This window comes from Vanacampus margaritifer, chromosome 1 (genome assembly GCF_051991255.1).
Source record: "Vanacampus margaritifer isolate UIUO_Vmar chromosome 1, RoL_Vmar_1.0, whole genome shotgun sequence".
NCBI classification, from domain to species: domain Eukaryota; kingdom Metazoa; phylum Chordata; class Actinopteri; order Syngnathiformes; family Syngnathidae; genus Vanacampus; species Vanacampus margaritifer.
In genome coordinates this window covers 3,420,836-3,440,000 of record NC_135432.1, presented here as the reverse complement: position 1 = coordinate 3,440,000, position 19,165 = coordinate 3,420,836, and the positions used below count along the sequence as shown (strand labels likewise).

The 19,165-nt window shown below is 38.5% G+C and overlaps 1 long non-coding RNA gene across 1 annotated transcript in view; it reads left to right on the top strand.

Annotated features, from left to right (window-relative positions):
• The window catches only part of LOC144063794 (uncharacterized), a 47,073-nt gene extending 38,968 nt beyond the window's left edge, over positions 1-8,105 (top strand). The window contains exon 3 of the long non-coding RNA XR_013296636.1: positions 8,006-8,105. This is a non-coding gene — a long non-coding RNA (uncharacterized LOC144063794). The remainder of the gene's footprint in view (positions 1-8,005) is intronic.
• The last annotated feature ends 11,060 nt before the right edge of the window (positions 8,106-19,165 follow it).

The window sequence follows — 19,165 nt, the reverse complement described above, 5'->3', positions numbered from 1 at the left end:
AGCACTGTTGTTCTGCTGGTGCGAGTAATTGCTCTCTTTTTAGGCCATCAATCCTTCACGATTCTTTTAAAGTCTGTTTCCTCTTCCTCGCTCAATACAGACCAACATATTTGTTTCCGCACAGTTCTCGTTCTTTCTCTCGATCATCATTAGTGTTGCCAACGTCACAACTTTGTTGCTATTTGATGGACCTTCCTGATGCTTCTAGTGGGGGTGTGAATTGCCAAGTACCTGGCGATTCGATTCGTATCACGATTCATAGGTCACGATTCGATTCGATACCGATTAATCCCGATGCAAATCTATAAATTGATTATCTTGATTTTTTTTTTTATTAAAATTTAGAAAATACTAATCAGTAAACTCGTACATGTACACTGTAAATTTTGTATGAAAATTTATTTAGCTGAAAATTCAGGCTTATAACTGAGCCACTGCATTTAACAAACAGTCTGTTTTATGTTTGAACAGCACTGAAATTAAATATCAAGGCTTTATGTTCCTTTAATATAACATTCTTCCATGCTTAATGTGTGAATGCTAACCCTAACTAAGACGTTTTGTTGAATATTCCCATAAAAAATTGATGTTTAAAAATCGATTTGGCGCATATCGAATCGATTCGAGAATTGCGCGCTGTAATATCGCGATATATTGCCGAATCGTTTTTTTTCCTAACACCCCAACTGTATAACGTTTTTCTTCCATCCAAGGCCCTTAAAGCGCTTTACATTTTGACTACCGATGACACGGCATCAGAAGCAACTGTGAGTTCAGTATCTTGCTCAAGGATACGTTGACATAGCCACACTGGCCTGGGATCAAACCCACGCTCTCGGGGTTGCGAGACCACCAGTCTACTGCCCCAACAACAATAACTGGATCAATCGCTATTGAGATGTTGACATCGCGCTGGAAATTTTGAACGTTTGTTTCTCCTTCACCGGAAATGAGGGCTGTGGTGGATTTAACTCTCAAGGTCGTGCTCGTCAGATTCCACCCAACATCCACCCCAACGCTCGAGGAAATTGACTCTAACAGTGTAACATTTTATTTGAAGAGGGTTAAAATAACTCTGCTTACTGCATACTTGATTGAAGACTGGAAATTTACCACTGCCGGATTTTCTGTGTACTTGCATATGTTATTAACTTGATATCATTTTTTATTTTGAAACTGTACGCTGAATTGATTTAGTTATTGAATACAAGTATAATAAAAGTCAACGCAAATCATAATATGTGACTTAAACCCGTGGGCAGTATTTTATTTTGAAATGGCTTGGTCAGAACCAACAAAAGGCCCAAAAATGGTCAAAATAACGCCTAGGGGTTAAAAAAAAACAAACTTGGATTCAAGGCCAAAAAGGTTAAGAACCTCTGTTATAAAATGGGACATCGTAGACATTTTCTGCTTGACAGTCACTATTGCACTTGTGCTTGTCTTCTATTGGAGGATAGACTCGCTTATTTTGCAATCGGCTATGCTATGGCCTAACGAATGCCGCAGTGTCATAAAGCCAACAAGTGTGGTGATGTCGGCGCGTGTTGTGATATGAATAACGTTCTCATTAAAACGCAGTCGTTGCCCACGCGTTACTGGATATAACATTTTGCGCTGATGCCCTCGTTCTGCCATCAGTCCCGCTGGTTTGAATATTTTTAGACTAACACCGGTTGGAATAGATGAACCATCTTATTTTTGTGCTCTTGGACTTAAACAGTTGTATGACGATCAAACATTTTACCGTTAGTCAAAAGTCAAAAGTCCTCTATTTATCAGCTCATTGGAAGACGAAGTGCCAAACGCATGTGATTAGCGATTACGTAGTTGATTTCAAGCTTTAAACATCAATGCAGAGTAGGAAAGTGAACTCAATCATTTCAACCCCTTGCAGTCACTGCACTATCCTCAATACAAGGCAAAAATTGAAAGAAATCAAGAAATCAATGTTGCCAGGCAACCAAGACGTAGTGCAAGCAGCTCCGTCGTTCCTTGTAGCTGGATTTAGTGTTCAATGATATCGACAAGCTCCCATTAATACCTGACCTGGCTTGCACGCCGCCAGAATCCAACAAGCAGCCAAAGGTTGCCTTGAAAAAAAATCTCCATATTTGCACTCGGCATAATACTTACAAATTAATCCAAGGTTTCCCAGTGTGGTGTGGCAACCCACAACACTCGAGGATCCACAACACTTCAGCACATGAGCTCAATTTAGAGTGTTGCAGCGTGACGGAATATGTGCTCAAGCCACGCCAGTGAATAGTTTTAAAATGTAATTCATGAAGTGGATGATTTTGGCAATCAACTTGGAAATGGACCATGAAAAATAAGTGTCTAAAGTCAGACAAGACATTACAGTCAAGGCCGAATATCTTATTTGTACATCTTTATATTATCAGTGTAGCACGGTGAGGAGTGGTTCACAGCTGTGAGGTTGCGAGTTTGAATCTGTTGTGTGCTTGCTCCGGTGTCCTCCCACAAAAAACATGTTAATAGCATCCAGCTCACCAGTGACTCCAGCGAGCATAAATGCAGTATAGAGAACAGATGGATGAGTATTAACTAGAGCTGCCAAAAATCATCGACAAGTAATCGATTATCAAATTAATCGACAACTATTTTAATGATCGAGGAATCGTTTGGAGCCATTTTTTTTTTATTCAAAATGGTCCAAATCCTCTAATTTCAGCATATGAAAAGTAATTGTTTGCTGATTTCTACAGTCCTTCATGTGTTTAATCAAAATAAGACATTTGTAAACATCTGTTTTCACTTTGGAAAACAATGACCGAACTGGTAACATAACACAATGTCAATCCCCCCCACCTTTTTTTTAATCACTATGCGGATATAAAGTATGAAATAAACACCAATCAACAGTAAACAGGTGAAAAAAATGCTTTTGTAATACACTTTAATTCAAAATAAAAATTAATCCGATTAGCCGATTAATCCATTTAATAATCAATAGATTAATACATTTTTTAAATATTCGATAGTGACAGCACTAGTATAAATAATGGTAAACTTCGGTTTAGATAGGAATAGGATAGGAAAATACTGACATTCTCTACTTGAGTAAAAGTTACTGGTGTAAAAAAAACAACGTTGGTAAAAGTAAAAGTACTCACTCAAACAATTACTCAAGTAAAAGTAAAAAAGTACAAGCTCTGAAATGTACTTGACGAGTAAAAGTAAAAAGTATTTTTATCGGATGTTTCCTCCTATGTCAATTTGAAGAATATTCGCTAATGGAGCAAGACTTTTTTGGCATAGGTAGACATCGGCCCCGCATCGAGTCCACAGTATTGTTTATAAATCGCTCATATTGCTGCACCGCTGCTCGCTGACATAATTCAACTTTCTTTCATCTTTCATTCATTTCTCATTGACGGCTGCTTTTTCTTCTAAGTCTACCCCCCCCCCCGCGCCCCCCCGCCGTCCCTTCCCATGTATTTAAAACGGAATTAAAAAAAGTAATTACCTTGTTTGAAAATCCATTGACTAAAAAAGGAAGAAAATTAAAACGTAGTCTACAAGATGAATACTCCAGAAAGTTAAAAAGTACTGAAAAAAAAAACTACTCAAGTACAGTAATGAAGTATTTGTACTTCATTACTTCTTATTTTTGACGATCTCCATTATTTCCAAGAGGGAAAGGTTGTCGAAAAAAACATCCTTGGCTGTACTTTTCCAGTAGTTCTTATTACGATCAAGTTCCAATAATTGAATACAAGAAAAAGATTGCATTTTGAAAATAATAATCATCATCATAATAATAATACAACCATTGGCTGGTTAGCTCAGTCCATCAGTTGTGCCCTTATAAGGGAACATTGTTGTTTGTTGACTTCTATCTTCCAGTTCGCCAAGTTCAGGAAGTGATTTCCCCTCAGGCAACGGATTAAAAGTCTTGCTATTGTTCCGAATGATCACTACCTCAAGGTCAAGCGTGAGACGTCCCCTGCTCTCAACACAATCTGTTCCGAGCGCAGCGCACACGCGTGTTCCACAGAACACAAGCTCCAGTGGAACAAAGTCCATCATTATTAGAACCGTTTTCTTTTCCTTTCGCCGTTTGTTGGCGCAACAACTTGTGGGGTCACGTCACGTGTTCCGGTGGTGACGAAAGCGCCGACAGCCGTCCGTCCGTCTTCAATTCCGCTTATCCGGGGTCGGGTCGCGGGGGCAGCAGCTTTAGCAGGGAAGCCCAGACTTCCCTCTCCCCAGCCACTTCAGCCAGCTCCTCCGACGGGATCCCAAGGCGTTCCCAGGCCAGCCGAGAGACGTAGTCTCTCCAGCGTGTCCTGGGTCGTCCCCGGGGCCTCCCGCCGGTGGGACATGCCCGGAACACCTCCCCAGGGAGGCGTCCAGGAGGCATCCGAACCAGATGCCCCGAGCCACCTCAACTGGTTCCTCTCAACGTGGAGGAGTAGCGGCTCGACGCTGAGTCCTTCCCGGATGACCGAGCTTCTCGCTCTATCTCTAAGGGAGAGCCCGGCTACACTGCGGAGGAAACTCTTGTTCTTTCGGTCGACAGCCGTCTTAATTAAAATATACTCAAAAATACAAATTATACGACTTAACGTTAGTTTGAGTTCAGATGAAATTTGACCAAACAAGCACTCTAGCATGCTAGTTGTTTTCAACCAAAATATATTGCCGATTGGGCCAACCATACTAATTGGCCATTCGGACCAAAAATATCGGTTCATCTGAATTAGAGGCTGACTTTTTTTTTTTTTAATTCTCCGCATTTGACCCATCCCCCGAGGGAGCGGTGAGCAGCAGCAGTGGCCGTGCTCGGGGAAACATTTAGTGATCTAAACCCCCCCAATTCCAACCCATAATGCAGAGTGTCAAGCAGGGAGGCAAACGCGTCCCATTTTTATAGTCTTTGGTATCATCCGGCCAGGGATTGAACCCACAACCTCACAGTTGCACGGAGGACACTCTTTCTCTTTCTTTTTTTTACTCTTTTACTCTACACGTTGGCTTGCATGTCGAAGTTTTTATTGAAATTATGTATTTTCTACCAACAACATCACAATGCCACCCCAAAGTATATTTAATTGCTAATTTAGGACGCTAAGAAACCGCTAGTTAATGACGCCGTCGTTGTATGATACGGCGCAAATCTCCAAAGTTAGTGGCTAGCAGCTAATGTTAGCATGAATGCCTGGCTGGGCTGGTACGGTGGCCTGAAGTGCAAAACGCAAAAAAAGGGCTGGCGACAGTAATGAGTCACATCTACCTGGCTTTCTTTCTTTCAACTTTTTCTTTACTTTTTCAATCATTTGGACCTAGGCTACTTTGTAATTCACTCTCCATGTTTAATTTTTTTCATTATTTAAAAAAATAAATAAAAAATAGGTAATAGAACTTTGTCTTCATTTTACCACTAGGTCACTGAGCTGGTCTCGCCGAGTGATCTATCTAGACACACATTTCCATTTTTAAACTCTATATTATTTATATATTATATTGTAATCACTTATAATAATTAATAAATACTTTTAGAATACAATAAATTAATCCAATAAATATATTTCCAAGTAATCGATCTAGATTTACTTTCTATTGTAACCTATTTCATTGGTTGTTTGGCTAAACAAAAAATACGGTTTGCCCGTAACCACCCGGAATGGTCAATCTATTGGTTAATCAATTAATTACCAGCTCAGTGGCCTAGTGGGACAGTGTCCGCCCTGAGATTGGGAGGTCGTGGGTTCAATTCCTGGCCGGGTCATACCAAAGACTATAAAAATGGGACCCATTGCCGCTCTGCTTGACACTCAATAAGGGTTGGAATTGGGAGGTTAGATTCCCGAGCGCGGCTGCTGCTGCTGCTCACCGCTCCCTCAGGGGATGGGTCAAATGCGGAGAACGAATTTCGCCCCACTTAGGTGGGTGTGACAATCAGTGAATCTTATCTTATCTTATCTTAATCAAGCCAATATGAGCTTAACCTAGTAGATTTTTATTTCATTTTTCAACCAATGCATTTTTTTTTCTCGACATCATCTTGAGACGTCTCCCATCCTGTTTCACAAGGAGCCTCGCCAGTAGGGTTTTACAAAAAGAATGAAACAAATTGGCAGGAAGATTTGAGTAGTTTTAGAGTGAAAACTGATTTAGAATATCTGTAGGAGAGCAATTATTTATTTATTTTTTTTAAATATTAATCATGCTACAAGAGTACATCTGTATAAATGTTGGCAATAAAATGAATTATACACAGCAAGAAAAAAAAAATCTTAAATTTTCTGTCTTTGTCTTTTGAACACAACAGCACAATAATTGTAGCGCTATCTTATGAAGAGCGAAGTGGCCAGCTGACGGGAACACAATACAGGTATACCTGCTGGCACTAATGAAATCTGCTGCTAATGATCGCATAGCAACAAATAATAACATAATGAGCTGCTGTGATTATGACAATTCAAAGCAAAGTGTAAAAGGCAGGGAAGTGTATAATTAGAGAATTGGAATAATAAAAAGTACAGTGAGACAGCGTTTGTTGCTGACTGGAATGCGGGTTGCGCGCGTGCGTGCGTGCGTGCGTGCGTGCGCGCGCGGGTGGGCCGGGTCAGAAGTTCTGCTACTGAGCCAGCGTTCTGACCTTTTGACAGTGCAGTGCAGACACAAACACAATTTCCCAGCAGGGATCACTAAATCATTTAATTCATTCATTAATCTCCCTCGCTGCCCTAAATGAAGAATTTCTGTGTACGACTGATGCTCGCATTACGTTTTATTTTGAAAAGGCCTTGGCCTCAATTTAAATCCTGTTCATGTCACCATTAAATTTAATGACCATGCGCTATTACTAGGAAATTAATCATGTTATTGAAAGAGATCTCTTTTATATTCATGCATGACAAGTATTCTGTCTGGGATGTGAAAACGGCGCAAGTCTGGTTTCGTCATTTCACTAAATAGTTAATCGCGTGCCAATCATCAGCGCATGCTCAAATATGCATGGAATGTCTGTGGCACAAAAGGTAGCAGGTCAGGGCAGCCAGATGGTGAACAGTGAGTGCGAAAGCATCCAAATGTGTTTCCTTTCACCATTGCTGTCCATCCGCAATCGGGTTAACCTGTTTGGAGATCTCCATATTGTCGTTGAGCGGCCTCCAGGCTGTGTGATCATGCAGCTAACGAGACATCTTAGCCTTCCGTTTAATTCACTTGGCTATTGCTTTAATTATTCGTGACAAGACTCTCACTGTGACCTGAGCTTAGAGGTTGACGGGGTAAACGATACCACATTAAGTAATTAATGTGATTCTTAATTGTTCTTCTCTACTCTATATGCATCAGTGGCATTTAGTTAAGTTTCCCGAGGTTATCCTCCAGCAAAGCGGATTGTAAAAAGGGGCCGCTGCTGGTTTAGCCAACTTTGAATTGTTGTTTTTGTTTCTTGTTTCAGTGTTTCAAACCTCAGACGTGTTGCAACTCTGTAACAAAAAGCGCAGTCTAAATGTAAGCATGCGTGGATTCTTTCTTTTGCGTTTGTCACGTTGTGCGCCGTTGTGGGAGTGAACACAGCCAACTCAAGGAACTGCAAGAAGATCTCTACTCGCAGATAATGCAGTTAGCCCCCAATAAGTTAGCAGATCTAAAAAAACAAAATAAAAAAAGTGAGGTGATCAACTCAAAAGTTTCCAGAACTTGAATAGTTGGATTAGACCCAACTTCATTTTTTGATACATCGTATACTTAGAAGCTTTCTGTTACAACAACTCAATTATTCTCAGTTACCAACTTATAAATGCTAGTTTTAAAATGACTGGATTAAGTTGAAGTCCAAACCACAAGTACACGGTGTCCTCACGAGGGTCGTGGGAATGCTGGAGCCCATCCCAGCTGTCTTCAGGAAGTAGGCAGGGAATACCCTGAACCGGTTTGCCGGACAATTGAAGCGTGCACACAGATAAATAAACAAGCTAGGGACAATTCAGAGTGTTCAATTAACCTACTATGCATATTTTTTTAGAACGTGGGACGGAACGAGGGAGAAAACCCACGCAAGAACGTTGAGAACATGAAACGTTCACCCAGGAAGGCCGGATTCAATCTCACAACCTTTGCACTGGGAGGTAAGTCAAATAAATGATGAGACATATACGCAAAACATAAAAAAAAAAATAAATACATTACATACTGGTACATTAAGTTCTATTTTTAGTATGTACTATACAAATTAATTTTATTTGTAAATATTACATTTTTTGAGATAATAGAAACATGATTTTAATCATAAAATAACTACATTTTATTAAGTTACAGCTAATTTATGTTTTTAAATTATCCATACCCCAAAACTAGTATAGTTCAATTGAATAAAAAAAATATTAGTACAAATTACTCATACAAGCATACAAAGTTACACCAACTTAAAAAAGTTAAGTTAGTAGTAGTTTTTATAAACTTTGTATTAGGGCTGTCCCGATCACACTTTTTTGGACCCGAGTCAGAGTCGCCTCATTTTGAGATCGGCCGATTCTGAGCTCCTATCTGATACCTTGGCATCTTATTAAGGAGGGGAAAAAAATGTTAATTTTTAATTATTATTTTTAATTATTATTATTTTTTAAACCACCTTTTATATGGTGAGTGGACAGTGTTTAAATTAAGTAAACCATTTAGCAGGATTACGTAACAATTTGCAATTTAACGGATAACTGCTATTTTTTGATTTTAAGATGCCAGAGTGCATTTTTTATCCAATTCTCTGATTTCTTTGTGCATCTGTAAATCTGATTTTGATTTACAAACCTCTTCTCTTTAGCAAAAAAAACAAAATCTATAGGCCCTTTTTTAAGATGCATATTGCATGCCACTCACGTATTAGTGCAATGCCCTTTTGATAATGAAGTACTTATTTATTAAAATCACTAATTCTCAGAAATTGTATTTTTGTTGAGTGCAGTTTTTTCTCTGTGTGCTCGCGCATGTGTGTGTGCGCGCGTGCGTGATTATAGCATTTCTAAAGTGCATGTAAACAGGTCAGATCCAATTATGAGATTAGTCCCGGTTACAGAATTTTCATGTAAAGGAAATGGGCAAAATGCAATGCAGTCAACAAGTTATGTTTATCAAACTCATTTTAGCCCAATAATGAAACTATTGGGCTCTCAACGCAATGTCTGTCCCTACATCCGGATTGGGTTCAAATCTGAAAATCACACTGATTGTTGATGCCCCCCCACCCCTCCCTTCCCCCCCATTTTTTTTAAGATGTGCTGTTTGTGTTGTTCTTCTGCTATTCAGTGTTGATTGTGAATGGTGAGCAAATCGTATTGTGCATGAAGAAAACATTGCAACATCTGAAGGCAGAGTTGCACTAGTGTACGAGGAGTATCGACCTGCGCAACGCGAGGTGCCGTTTTTTCCAGCAGTTAAGCCTCTTGGGCATGGCGGGGGTATGTTCTATTCGGCCTGGTATGAAACGTTGCGGACTTCGGTCTCACTTAGGTCTCTGATGATCCTCAGTTGACAGTCACAAGACTAAAAATGCAGTTAACGACTCAAGAAATAAAAATGTCAGTATACAGCTTGATAGAGCGTTCGGAACCCATAGAGGAGATTTTATTTATCATTATTACAACATGTACACAGTCTTATAAGGTCGAGTCATGTTTGTCAGTTCATTTGTAAATCCATAAATATCTTTGATTTGATGGCTGACTACAATTCTGACGTCTTGCCACGGCATGCTGGTTGGTGCTTGACCTCCTCTCACTGACACTCGAGCGCAAAATCCACTCTGATACAAAGTTGCTCGACCCAAGGTCACTCGACTCATTGGCGTTGGGCTAATTGCATTGACCTCCGTCACAATGAAAGCCTCTAAGCATCTTGCACTTGCCCTAAATCGGAGGCCTGCGCCTTGATGTCGTGTCAAACGGACATAATAGTTGTCACATTCAACTTTGTTGAACTCTGTGGACACTTTTATCCTGCTTTGAGCTCGTGCAAATACAGACTTGAAATTGCTGCATTTCTTCTAGATTCTAGAAAGTCGAAATATGCGCCTTATTGATGAGCTGATTTCAAGTCATGCTATTTAATTTTGATTGAGCTTTTCTGGATCGTTACAGAAATACTAAAGGACTGTACACTTGAAAGAGAATTTGGCTATTCTACAGTATAGCCTAAAGCAGGGGTCGCCAACCTTTTTTTTTTCCCACCACAAGCTACTTTTAGAAAAACAAAACAGCAGAGAACTTCTCATTTTTCACATTTATTTTAGTTCGTTTTTCAGATCAGAAAAACAAACAAACAAGATAAATAGCACTTTGTCTCAATTAATTTTGTAAAACACTTTTGCCCATTAAAAATATCCAATTTGGCCGTTAAGGATTTAAAAATTTTCAACATTCTTATTTTATCCATGGCTCATGTGGAAAATAAAGTATTAATGGCTTAAAGTTGTGTTCCCAAAATCTGAACGGCTCTAAGTTTGACATTTTGAGGTTTTTTTTTTAATTGGTAAAAAGTGTTTTGTAAAATAAATGAAGCCAATGTTCTAGTTATTATTTTTATTTTTTTTTAATAATGAAAAGACCTCAACGTGCATATTTAAGGCACATTCCCTTCCTTTAAACGTGGAGAATGAATTACAAAGTAGCCCTGGTCCAAAATATTGAAAAAGAAGCTAAGAAAGCTAAGAAAGGAAGTCAAACTCATTTACTGTTAAAAGCAAGGTACTCGTTGTTTAATGCTAACAGCTAGCTGCTAACCACTAACGCCGGAGATCTGTCCCGTACCATACAATGACGGCGTAACTAACTAGCGGTTTCTTAGCATTCTAAATTAGCGATTAGCGTTGCGCTGATGTTGGTCGCAACTGTGTAATGTCAATAAAAACTACGATAAAGAAATCCGAAACGTCTAAAAGGGAAGTTAAGCTAGCCATCACGCCGCGTTGCGGGCCAACTTCAAAGTAAAAGTTTACTAAGACTATTTTCATTGCCGTCATGTATTATTTGGAATGCTTTTGCTTTAGCCTTAGTGGAGGCGGTGTGTTACGTTGAGTATTTTTCCAGCTTCCTTGACGTGTGAATGACGATGTGATGTCATTCAGCAACGGAATCTTTCAGATTTAAAAGAATCCATGGCCCAAAATTTTTATTCCCAAAAATGTTGCAGCTGTGCGCATTTCATTGGAGGAATAGAAACAGGACTTTTAGGAGAAATTGCAAATGTTCCTCTTTATTCTTTTCATTTTCTACAGTGATGATGAAGAGGAAGCGGCAATAGAAATGGAAGTGGAATCAATTATTAATGCACTCCTCCTACATTGGACAAATATGAGCTGGCTATTGTCAGGCAGTTAGTGAAATGGAGAGGAACGAGCTGGCAGCAATCTCAAATAACCCGCTGATGGTTATTCAGCGGGGTCTAATCGCGCAAATTCTCTGCAGGCCAATAGAATTAAAGCGCAGAAAAAGAAGTGTGCGGTTGTTTAAGTTATTAATTACAAACATTGAATGAAATGGACATTTTAGCATTTGCATTTTTTAGGGCTCCGGTCCAATGAACTGCACATTGCTATTGATTGACAGACCATTTTACTGACAAATGAACTCCTCCTATTGATTTTGGTTCCTTTGAACAGCACATAATCATATTTCACCTCATTTGCCCCAAACCCTGCGTTTCCTCCTCAATCTCCTCCCTGCCATCGTCCAGACTTTCAATGATGCTCCTCCTCCCCGCGACTTGCCCGGTCGTCTTTCTTTCCGACCACGGCGACATGCTCCGAGATATGAAAGCCCATTTTCATGCATCCATAAGATTCCAATGCTGCCAAACGTTTATGAAGATTTGTTTTGAGGTCATGACCTCTACATGCATACAAAATATCCTGAGGACACTTTGTAATGGACAGTGTAAAATGGCCGCAGCCTTGTGCCAAATCAACATCACGCCTGCAAGGGAAGCATGAGGTCGCAAGGACTCATTTTGATTCGCAGAGCCTCATTTGTTCTCATCTCAAGGCCTGCGGTCTGAGTTTGAATGCGCAGGTTTTAACAAACCGCACACATTTTCCTTCCTTTCTGTCAGCCGTCCGCCATGTTTTTCCTTTCTTGACCTTTGGCCAGAGGCCAGAGGAAGCCCGCCTACCTTGAGTCAGTGTTATAAAACAGCCGAGTGGCTTGAGGGGAGGTTTGTCGCACTGTTGATTCAGTGATGGGCAACTGGTGCTCCTTGATTAATCTAAAACAAACAAACAAAAACGTTTTTTTTTTAAGGGGATTAACATGTTTCCCTTATTCACAGCTTGCCACATAAGAAAAAACAGTTTTCAGTATTTTTTTTTTTTGGGTGGAAAATGTATTTTGGTGGTTTATCAGCATTTTTTAAATGAATTTTTGGGGTTTACAAAAAAAAATCTTCGCGGATTTTTCCCCATTTGCAGACTCGCCCAGTTTCTATCCCCCCTGTGCAAAAACAGGGTTCCACTCAATCGACCCCCATCTTGGCAACCTGGATTTTGCATATTGATATATTTTTTTCAATTAAAAAAACGTATATTTTTTTTAAAGTATTTTTTTGTGGAAAACGTATATTGAATTTTTATCAGCGTTTTTTTTTTTTTTTTGGGGGGGGGGGTTGAAAAAAAAAGGTTTGTTTTGTACTACAACATATTGATATATTTTTTTCAATTAAAAAAGTTTTTTTTTTTTAAGTTTTTTTTTGTGGAAAACGGATATTGAATTTTTATCAGCGTTTTTTTTTTTGGGGGTGAAAAAAAAAAGGTTTGTTTTGTACTACAACATATTGATATATTTTTTTCAATTAAAAAACTTTTTTTTTTTTTAAGTATTTTTTTTGTGGAAAACGTATATTGAATTTTTATCAGCGTTTTTTTTTTTGGGGGGTGAAAAAAAGTTTTGTTTTGTACTACAACATATTGATATATTTTTTTCAATAAAAAAACTTTTTTTTTTTTAAGTATTTTTTTGTGGAAAACGGATATTGAATTTTTATCAGCGTTTTTTTTTTTGGAGGGGGTTGAAAAAAAAGGTTTGTTTTGTACTACAACATATTGATATATTTTTTTCAATTAAAAAACTTTTTTTTTTAAGTAGTTTTTTGTGGAAAACGGATATTGAATTTTTATCAGCGTTTTTTTTTTTTTTGGGGGGGGGGTTTGAAAAAAAAAAGGTTTGTTTTGTACTACAACATATTGATATATTTTTTTCAATTAAAAAACTTTTTTTTTTTTTAAGTAGTTTTTTGTGGAAAACGTATATTGAATGTTTATCAGCGTTTTTTGGGGGGGTTGAAAAAAAAAAGTTTTATTTTGTACTCCCCCCAATTATATGCAGATTTTTGCTAAATGAGGGACTTAATTGTGGACTTTGAGAAGGCGTTTGACCGTCCGTGTCCTTCGGGGAGTCCTGTGGGGTTTGCTTCGGGAGTACGTGGTACCGAGCCCCCTGATGCGGGCTGTTCGGTCCCTGCACGACCGATGTCAGAGTTTGGTCCGCATTGTCGGCAGTAAGTGGAATTCGTTTCTAGTGAGGGTTGGACACCGCCATGGTTGTCCTTTATCACCGATTCTGTTTATAACTTTTATGGACAGAATTTCTAGGCGCAACCGAGGCTTTGAGGGGGTCCGGTTTGGTAGCCTCAACATTGCATTTCTGCTTTTTGTTTCTATTATTAACAGCAAAGTTGTGTTGACTTCTGTGTGTGTCAGGACCGGTTTTATCCATTTGTATGCTTTTACTAATTGTGTGTCTGTGCTGTACTTCTATTTTTGTATTTTATTGCTTTTTTTTTTTTAAATCATGGCCAGGGGACTTCTTCTTCTTTTCCTTTCAGCTTTTCCCTTCAGGGGTCGCCACAGCGAATCAGTTGCTTTCATTTAACCTTGTCCTCTGCATCCTCTGCTCTCACACCAACTATCTTCATGTCCTCTTTCAGTGCATCCATAAACCTTCTCTTTGGTTTTCCTTTAGACCTCCTGCCTGGCATTTGGAAATTCAGCATCCTTCTGCCAATATACTCACTATCATGGCCAGTTGACTACAGATGGAAAAAAAGCCTTCTGGCTAATTCTGGCTTTTTTAACTCATGAATTTCTATGTGTTTTATTAAATTGCACTTGTCCCCTTTTAAATAAATCAAATCAAATAAAAAGAGTCATACAGACAAACAAAGAAAGTGTCACTTTTATCATAATCTGCGGTCAAATTATTTGTTTGCCTATTATATTTTCTGTCACAAAGTGCACTGCTTCATCCAGCTTCCTAATTGAATTGGAGTGATTTTAGTTTTGGAATGTAAGTAAGCGAGCTTACTTACATAGGATCCCAAACTGCAAGTCAGAGGTGGGCAATTCATTTTTCAAACGGCCATGCAAGTCAATTATGTTAAATATGAATTTTATTAATTTTTTTTAACAGTAAATTGTATTTTTATAACATGCCATCGTTTAGCCTTGCCCTTGTATATATATAATAATGTATGTTGTAATTAGAAAATGAAAGCAGAAGAAAAAAACAGAAAGAAGTGATATTAAAATGAAACATCGACACATATAAGCAATAAACCGTGCCCCAGAGTAAGTATTTGAGTTCACCCATGAGATCGGTGGGTCAGGAAAAAAAAAAAATTCTGGTACAAATTTTTCTGTGCTTCCCAGACATGGATGGAATTTAAAAGAGAAAAGCACCCTGCCAGCCATGCAGAAATTGAGTTTGCAAAATAAATGTATACATTTTGGCAGCAACTCACTAATAATGACGGGTATTCGAGAGGATTGACGTGGGTGTAGTTCAATTAGAAAATATATATATATATATTATATTTGCTTAAAGGAACATAGTGGGAAGAATCCCCCCCCCGTCCTTTTATAATTCACTGGGCAATTTCTTCATCATTTTATGGAAAAGTGTCTTTCTTCATAATTTTATAGAAAAGTGTCTTACTCAGGATAATGTTTCCGAGGTGCGGGGGTACATAATGGACTGACAGGGAGGGGTCTTTTAGCTCTACAATTTCCCTCCTTCTCATTAGTTTGCCCAGCAACTGCTCCCCCCCCCCCCCTTCGCCCCCCTCCCAGAAAAAAAGGTGAGGATTGAGGTTATTTATTATACTGTATGCGTTTGTCATTTGCACCCGGAACACCTTGTTCGACATAACACCGTTTTCATTATCCACTTTGGTTGTGTGATGTGTTTTATCCAGTCAGCCCTGGGAATTTTCCTTTGAAAGAGTTTGCGTGTGAACTTGTGGCACAGTGGAAACTAATTACGGTGTCATCGGTGAATTGGCAGAGCATTACAGTAGATCCAAGCTTCCAATTTGCAGAAAGTGACAACCAGCCCATTTCAAGTTGTTTTCATGCTCCCTTCGAGCATTTTCAGCTCAGGCGAGAGAACACGTCCAAAGGGTTTCATTTGAAAAGATTTCTAAACAACCAGATTGGCTCAAACTTCCAAACGGGTAATTACACCTGGCAGGATGGATGGAACAGAACAGCAGACTTTAGTTTTAAAAGTAACTGTATGATGATAAAATTAAAACTTCAACGCCAGAAGCTTTGAGCTAAACAGATTTTAATGAGCAATTGATTATTATTAAAACAATTTTACACAACAAAAACATGAAGGTTGTTAGCATTTTGGTTTCAAACCTTTCCTGCCTGGAACATTCAGCTGCGAGAACATTTAATTGTGGGGGATAAAAGCTCAAAATATGCTGATGTAGTTATTATTATTATTAGTGGTGCAACGGATCACTGGTTCGGATCGCGCACATTCTGCAGATTGGTTGGTGGGGAAAAAAAAACAAAAAACAAAGTCCGCATTCATACGAAAGCAACATGATCAGTCCACAATCACTAAAATAGCAGCAGAGGAAGTTGAAAGTTGAGTGTTTATTTTTGCCTTAGTAGACTTTTACTTTGAAGTTGGCCCACGTCGTGGCGTGATGGCGAGCTTGACTTCCCTTTTAGATGTTTAGCATTTCTTTATCATAGTTTTGATTGACATTAAAGTTAAGACCAACATCAACACAACGCTATCCCGAACTTATATTCAATCGCTAATTTAGGACGCTAACAAACCGCTAATTAATTACGCCGTCATTGTATGATACGCCAGACGTCTCCGATGTAAGTGGCTAGCAGCTAGCTGTTAGCATTACCAGCGAGAGCCTGACTGCTAGCTGTAAATGAGTTTCACATTTACTTACTTGGCTTACTTGGTCTTTTCATTAGTATTAAAAAAACAAAGCAAAAGATAAATAGAACTTTGTCTGCATTTATTTTATAAAACACTTTTCACCATTAAAAAAAGAAAACAATACATACTGTACATAGCCGTTTAGATTTTATGAACACAACTTTAAGCCATTAATACCTTGTAATTTTACATATGGACCATGTATAAAATAAGAATGTTTCTGCCTCATATTTCACTTAAAGTTGTGTTCCTAAATCGTAAACGGCTATATTAGAGACATTTTGAATTGATTTTTTTTTTTATTTAATGGGAAAAAGTGTTTTACAAAATAAATGAAGACAAAGCAATACTGTGTTTTTTTTCCTGATCTGATCCGTGACTCAAATCCGTGATCCGATCCGAACTGTGGCTTTTGTGATCCGTTGCAACAAAAATAGTTATTATTATTTAAAAAAAGATAAGATGCCACACTTATCAATTAAAAGCCTAATCACGATCTGTAACTTTATAAAGTTCTTCAATTAATCCTTAAAGGTGACTGTTTGTTTTTTAAATGGCTGCAAATCTTCATATCACAATGTGATTAGGTGCACAAACACATACATTATGCATGCGCCTCTATTAAATAAGAAAGCGTAAGGTCACAGTAAAACATGACCTGTCTGTCATTGTCTAATCTGCCTGATTGAAGGCAGCCCGCAGGTGAGCGAAAGGGAGTTGATGTCCAGAAGCCCAGTTTTGCCTTTTGCTAGCTTATGTGTCGCTACCGCTCCGTTTGTGTTTACATTTCTTTGTTGTGGTTGCACAGAGGCCTTGCAAAGACACAAAAGAAGTGTAAGTGTAATCACCATCTGTTGTCAAGGTCATTTGGCGCACTATAAACACATCCATCATGAGCAGGAAATGTCCTCAGTTAACTGGAAATGGAGTCGTTCATCTTGGTGACATTTCACATTCAATATTTTGGATCATTGTGCACTATAGCAGCGCAGTAGAGATAGAAAAAATATCATCAGTGGAGCAGATGCAATCACATTTTTGATCTCTTATTCATTAAAGGCGGAGTGCCTGCTTCTTCGCAACGGAGAAAAATGTTTTGAAAAGTCGACTAGGACAAATTATTGTGTGTTATGCGCCACAGTTGAGTTTGTTGGACAACAACTGGATTCCTTCTGGCCAATCAGGAGAGATTGCCAAAACCTTATCAATACTTTGCCTCATCTCAAGTATTTTCCGCTCCAGCACAACAAATTTCAGCATTATGATGATGGCGGTGGCGGTTTTTGACATGTGCATTATGTGTGGCCGCACTTTACCCCCAAAAAACATTTCACAGTAAAATGGTTTTGATTTGCGTAATGGTATGACATATCAATCGTGAGCGTTTGTTTGGCATTTGGAGTCGCAGTCTGAAGGAAAGTTGCATGGTGAGTGAGGCGCAGTCAATGTAGTGTGAGTGTTTGTGAATCACATGACTGAACTGTAAGAAAGTAAATTCATTCATCAAATCCATTGAATAAATCATCTCTAATGATTCAGTGCAGTTGAACGGATTGTCCACGTTATTGCTTGTGATGTGACAAAAAATGCAGAGGCTTCAAAGCGTGTCGAGAAATCCGGGAAGTCATTTACGAAGGTTGATTTGTTATATTGACACCGTATTAAAATAATCGCCTAAGTAATTTTTTCAGATTTTTTTAGGCAACACAAACAAAATGAACCATTTGCATCATGAGGAGTGATTTATGCAAAATAAATAAATAAAATGTTTGCACACAGGCAATTATCCGGCTGTTTTACTGGATTTTGACAGATTTTGCAAGGCCCGCAGAATATTGTGTTTTATTGCTATAAAAACCTTCCAAAAGAAAGATTAGTCTCTTCTTAAAAAAAAAAGAAAAAGAAAATTTGTATCTGCTTTTGTTTTGCAGCAGTTAGCATGAGAATACAGCTAAGTTTCATCATTATTCACACATTTTTCAACATGGCCCTGGTTGATCTCTTTTGCTCTGCTGCCACCTGCTGGCCATTTCTGTAATAACTACCATTTCTTCAACCGTTCTCTACAGTTGAGAGGCTGCATCAAAGCCTTCTGTATGCTGTCGCATACCCCCCCCCCCTATAAAAACGTACAAATACGTCTTTGGGATTAAATGAGTTATTGTAGGAGGGTGACGATATAGAGATGACGCCACTAATGATGTATAAAGTCTGTGTTTCAAGAAGTGGTTCACATGGATTAAATTATCAGATTAACAAAATTTGCGTGTTTGTTGTCGTGTTGGAATTTGGCTAATTTTCCATGACAAATGTATTTTTTTCACAAATTCTTATATAGGCCTCTACCAGTACTTCTCAATTAGGTTTTGTTATGCCCTCAGGGAAGAAAAAAAATTATTTGCGGGCCTCCCAACTCTCTTCCTCAACTATAAATATCATTTGTCTGTAAAATGGTTGTAAGTACACCTCTGCAGAGGAGCCAATACTTCTTGCACACTCTCTGACAAAGAGAGTGCCACTGCCACCTACTGTAGTGTTTGTGCAATTACACTATTATTCTTGGACGACAAAAAATAAAAATGCTCCCTGAGGTCACACGTGCACCCCTGGCATCACATCACACCCGCTCAGGGGGGTCCACCCCCCTATTTGAGAAAGACTGACCTATACTAATGCCTTGAGTGGATCCCTCCAAATACGATATCACACATTATATGCCTGCATGTAGTGGCATATGCTACTACTATAATCCAGAAGCCTCTTTTATTCCAATTCCATTTTTGTTGTTGTTGTTCTCCAATTCCGTTTTGGAGTTATGACCTCATTTTTAAAATTATTTTTTTTCAGCAGGAAACAAGCTGGTTTGATTTAAAAGTGCATCTCACAGAACTGACCATTGTTAAAATAACTTTTTTATAATTTCTAAACGTAAAAATGAACTAAAAAACAAA